This window comes from Otolemur garnettii, unplaced genomic scaffold (genome assembly GCF_000181295.1).
Source record: "Otolemur garnettii isolate 467f Iridium unplaced genomic scaffold, OtoGar3 scaffold00040, whole genome shotgun sequence".
NCBI classification, from domain to species: domain Eukaryota; kingdom Metazoa; phylum Chordata; class Mammalia; order Primates; family Galagidae; genus Otolemur; species Otolemur garnettii.
The window spans coordinates 8,677,169-8,683,460 of NW_003852435.1; positions in this window are offsets into that span (position 1 = coordinate 8,677,169).

Here is a 6,292-nt window from a genome sequence, read left to right on the forward strand (position 1 = left end):
AGATTCTTTTTGAGCAATCTTTCCAGAATATTTTCAAGCTCTGCTAAAGACTAAGAGCTAGCTGTTCTAAGAAGACCTTTACTCTCTCTAACCCCCGCTGTCTCTCTCTCTCTCCCGCTGTCTCTCTCTCCCTCCCTCCAGCCCCACCACGCTCGCTCCCCAATTGCCTACTGAAAGGTGGTCCTTTAGGAAGGAATCCAGGAGTGTGGTGTGGAATGCATGGCTGTGTCCTCTGGCTCCCACACTAAATAGCTATGTGACCTGGAGACACCTCACACCTGGGCTTCTATTTCTTCATTTATAAAATCAGAGGTGGTAGAAAACTCCAGTGCATTGGGTCAGTGAAACATTTTTTTATCTGCAGGGTGCCATACAAGCAAGGGAAAAGACCATTTAGTCTTTCCCTGGGTAGACACTTCTCATCATCACCAAGTTTCCTAATATCCCCTGCACTGTCCTAAACAGAAAACCTCCCTCCGAGAATGACTGACTCTAGCATAGGAAAAGGTCTTCCTCTTGGATCAGAGAAATATCTGACTTCCCTGTGCTTTATATAGGAACCACTTTAAATTTCTTCTTCTACCATATGCTAATTACAATATAAATTACTTGGCTGAGCTAATTGTTTTGCTTCTTACCTTTCCTATTTTCTCCTCATTTCCTCTAATCCCAGAGACAGAGTCCTAAATATTGACAACACATTACTTCAAAACACCTGGTGTATAACAGCTTGTTATTGTGCAAATAGGGCTATGCAAGGAGTCCACAAACTAAACTCTGCATAATACGAATCTGGTATATAATATGGACCTGACTTATAAATTCAGTTCCTTCAAACTCCCTAAAGGAAACTTGGAGTGCGGATGAAGTGATAAACCCACCTACACCTGCAACACACATGTCTTGGTGTAAGGCCTCTATCCAGCCAGTAAGTAAACCACAGTCCGAGAAGTATAATTAGCCTCTCTTTCCTTCTTCAGCTGCCAGTTCTGCCCTTCAGTTGAACTTTTACTACACTTGGTAAATATTTACACTGAGGTCTGTAGTTGAAACATATCCGACTCTAAATATCAGTACCAAGCTGCTTCTGAAATGTATTTGTGCCCTTATGCAATACCCACAGCTTCCAGAAGTTGCGGGTGCACGGCCAGAATTAGGCAATCCGTCAGTGGCCAGAGGACCTGCAATCTGGAATAATTCTACACCTACACAGATACTAACTGCAGTAGGCTATTTATCCCCTCACAGCTCATGCTTTCTCCAACAAGTTAAGATCTTTCAGATCTTTCCCCATTTTCTTTGGTGAAACATTGGAAGATCCTTTCTTAGTTTTTTTTGTTTGTTTATAAGGATGTTACACAGGAACTGTCATGTCAGTCTAATTAACCTGGCATTGTTTCTTTGTAATTATTTTCTCAACTGTCTTTAACTTCCCCTGGACCTTTAAACTCTCCCCACTTTGCAGTGGATGCTTTCAGTACAGACATCTTTTTAAAGTGTCCCCTCCATCATGAAGAATTTTGTATTTCTGACCATGTCATCCATCCATTTTCCATGGAAAGGGTGGTTATTGTTCCTCCCCTTTGTTAAGTTGAAAAAAAATTAAATCTCCCATTCAGCCATATTTTTCTAGAGTGTTGCTAAAAAGCATAGCATATGAACTATAGCAAAAGCTATATAATCAGTTGAAATGGGAACTGAACAGTCTGAAAATGTCCAGGATGACATTAATAACCAAATATCCTTTAAGTTAATACAGTGATTGCAAAGTGCCTGCATGAAAGATTATCATCATCAAGACTGGGAGATCTTGGCACAATGTTGGGTACATGTTACATTCCGGTTACCTGAAATACTTGTTATTATCTTTCCTGTCTAAAGATCTAAGCAGAGGTTTTATGCAACTTTACTCTGTAATTGGGCTTAAGATAATTTAAAATAAAAGACCAAATAGGCTTCTTTCTTTCCATGTGCCCTTTTTCTGGGCATTGTGAAAGCCTTCCCAAACTCCTATTTCTTATAATGCCAGCCCTGTGACCTACCATCTGGTGTCACATATTTCTTTCTAAGGATGACTTAGAGAGCTTCTATGCAATTAGTCCCTTGAAAATAATACTTTTGAACTTCTCATATGTCTCAATGGCTCTGGGCCTGCTTCCCAGGTGTTTCGTAAAAAATGGTCTAGAGGAATAGATTATATGCCTCTTAAGTTTATTTTTTCTATACCCAAGGAAAACAATATGATACAATAGATGGTATTTTCAGCTGAGCCAGAGGAGTTGGATTCTGTCCTTTGGAATGTTGTTAATTTCCTATGTTAACCTAGACATGTCATCACACCTCTCTGTTTAGATTTGGAACAAAAACAACTCTCCTCACCTGCACATAGATTCAGGAAATGCGCACCTAATATTTGGCGTTCACAGACACTGCATGGTGATACAGGTTAACTTGATCATCATTTACTGCATTTTATCACTAAAGGATGCTACTTTTTGTTTACTGCAAGCCTTCTGTCCTTGTGGTTTTATCTCTTATAAAGATGTGAGCACGCGTATAGGGATCTATCAAGATACCAAATTCGAATGTTGTACATTTACAGGGCTGTCCAACCCATGGGCCACAGGCCACATGCAGATTATCTGAGGACTTTTTGCTTATTTGTGATAGGTTTCATGAAAATTATGCACTGACTTTTTTGTTTGCTCATCAGCTTTCGATAGCATTTGTGTATTTAAAGTGTGTCCCAAGACAACTCTTCTCCCAGCACAGCAGAGAGAAGCTGAAAGGTTGGACAGCCCTGCAAACTACTTTTTTCAATTTTTGAAGTATTATATTTTACAGGGAGCTTTTACTTATGTTTTTCAATTAATTCTGTTTATTCCATTTAAATTAGTTTAATAACAGTGTGGTGTCCACAAAGTTTCATGTAATTAATATATACACAGATACTTAAACCTATTTTGAATCATAATTATATACATGTTCTGGTTAATTTAACATTGCAAATAAATACACATTTAAAATGTTACCTTATGTTAAGACCATTTTTTGTCTTGCTAATAGAATACATAAAATTAGAAGTCTCTTATGATGATTTAAAATACAGGTGTGTGTTTACATATAATGTATATATTATATATAATGTGTGTAAATAGAGTTAAATATACCACATATAATATAAATGTAATATACAATTAAATACTAGGTTTATATTCCCTTTCTGATCCAATAATCAAGGTAAGGGGATTTTATAAACCAATACACTTTTTGAGAAATGACAAATTGATTATTGAGTGTCAATTATTTTCAGTATATGCTACTGGGTATTCTACATGTGTTTTTTACTTAATACTCATAGCAGGTGTTTATAATAAAGTTATTACTATACTAATTGTATAGGTACACATAAATATAGTTTATATTATAGTTATAGGTTTATAATCTAGTTATTACTATACTAATTTTACAGGTACACATTACATGCTTGTCAGTGTCTACAGCAACTGGAACGTGAGATGTGGCCTCCAATGTACATGATCTTTCTGCTCTGGTAGTTGTCATCTGAATGGAAGAACCTAGGACTTACATACAGTTAAAGGTACTTCAGTTTATCACTTATGATAAAACCATTGGTGGTGTAGATTTGTTTACGATGCCTTTTTTAAGAAAAAGCTTTTTTAGCCCATTACAATTTCCTACACAGATACATGTACGTAGATACAACTTTCTCAGGTATTTGGCTGGTTTGGATATTCTCCCAACCTGTACAAACTATGTTATGTGTATATGTTTGTGTGTATGATTGAAAGTATTGCATAGCCCTAAGTAATCTTAGGGATCAACTAGCTAGCCTTCATTCTACATATCAGTTTACATTAAGGAAAATGGCTCACAGCTGATTCAAGTTCTCAGAATGCCCTTATTTCTTAAAATAGTACTAGATTTTGGCCTCAGGATTGTCTCTGATATGTGTGTTAGAAAATAACATAGGCTCAGTGCAGTTTGATGAAAACATTTCAAATTGTGTATAAAACCAGCACATTGTACCCCATGATGGCGTTCATGTACACAGCTATGATTTAATTAAAAAAAAGAAAATAACATAGAAATACAGCATTTTTTGCCTTTAAAAACCTTGATCTTAAGCATTATTTTAAGCACTGATTATTTTATATCATTTTATCAATTTTTCCAGTTTGCTACTATGTCTAAGAAACTACTAATTGGAGTAAATTATTTTTTAAATATATCAGACAAACTTAAAAAAAAAATACTACGTCATTTTCCCTACACATCCCAAAAGCAATTGGAAGACTAACAGAGAATCAGTATACTGGTTATTTTGCTAAAAAAGCTGGACAGTTTATTTAATAAATAGATATATGCTCATACTACTTACATCACGAGGGAGCACAGAAGCTAATTTCCTATAATGCAAACTTATATTTTAAACACGTACTGCTTGTCCTCTGCAACTCATAATGGGTTTTGTAAGTATCAGTCACTCCTAATAAGGACTTTTTAAAAATGTTTTAGAAAACTTTGTGTAGATTTAGCATTTCTCCTCTGACGCTATACATTCTAAGAGGAAGGGATATGATTGACCTGAATGATCCTTTTCTTTTCAGTACTCAATTATAATCACTTTAACAGGGATAAGTATAACTGGGCGAAGTCATTAGAACATCCCAGGCATAATTTTAGCAAACATTTTCAACTTTTTCTCGCTTATCCTCAAAATAAATTTTAAAAGTCACTTTGGACTCATTTGAATTTCTCATTCTCCTTTCTCACTTCTGGTAGAGGTGATAATGAGCAGTGAAATCATCAAAAGAAAGGTGGTGGGATTGTGGAGGAGAAGAAGTGAAGGGCATGGAAAATCCACAAAGTGGATCAGCAGTTGCTGAATAAAGCACAGCTAACTAAATGCACTTTATTGATGATGCATATGCCTTACTTCCTGGAGTTAGTCCCTGGGAGACTTGAAAGAAGGGAAAAATACAGGCTGTGCAGAGAAAAAAGAATTTGTAAACCCTATAAATTAGCATAGAAATTAGGTCAGGGCCAAAACAAATCCACTGAAGGAGAGAAAAAGTATTTTAAATGCTGTTTTAGGGCTTTGATTCTGTATTTTTTTTCCCAGATAACTATTTTTCACTCTCACAAACCGAAGTATTACATATGGGAAGGTTTAATGAAAATTTATGCTCAGGTAATGTTTTTATACAGATCAACAGATCTTTCTTCTGGCTTTATAAAAATCTCTTTTTATCTGACTCTAAGAATCTAAGGTGGGATTGTTAAAAACTGCATGACTGTTCAGATCTCAGCATGTGTGGTGTAGAAAAGCACTAAAGGATCCTGTAGGGTCAATGAACGGCTCTGTCCATGAGAAAAGAAGTCAACATTTTCATGGTGGCGTAGTTGTGGTCACTAGCTGCTACTTTCTTGATATCATTTTAGGAGGAAAATAGAGGTTATTGACCTCAGTGTCATTGATTGTGACAGCTACCAATTATTAAGCACATAATTTTGGCAAGTGCATGGTGGACATTTTCTGCAGTCTCTACAGGGTCTCTGCCAGTTAATGATGATCCCATTTTAGAGGTGAATAGAGGGAAGCTTTCAAAGATTAAGTAGGTTGCTTAAGGTCACACTGCCAGGAAGTTGTTAAGTTATGATTAAACAAGGACAATTTGAGTTTGTTTGATATAATGTTGGTGAGGTTTTTTATATTGCAAATATTTTAATATTCACAGAAGTACGCACACACTCGTACGTTGAATAGTGAATATGTGAACATTATAAAAAATGCACAGAACCTCATACTTAGAGGCACATTTCAAAAGTACCCAAGATGTAGAATAATTTAAAAATGATGGACTTCAATAAAAATGCGTATGTGATCTTTTTGAAACAAATTATTTGTATTCTAATAAAAGACTATGAGTTGTATAGCAGAATTTTTATTAATGGCTTAGAATTATAAGACAATAAAACATTTAATTAGCAAAAATGATGAGCTTCTTAATAATGAAATCATAAATATTCTAAAGGCTCACCATTTCTTAATTGCAGATAATATATTTCAATCTGGTCAAACTGATATCAACTTTATTAGAATATAATAATGATAGTTCTCGTGGATTGTTTTTCCTTATGAACACATTCTTCATTGACTATGTTTAAATGAAATGTCACTAGTAATAATTGACTTTTAATGAAAAAATTGTATTACTAACTCTATTTTAAAGATCCATATGTTCTTTTAGGATTTAATATGTCAAAC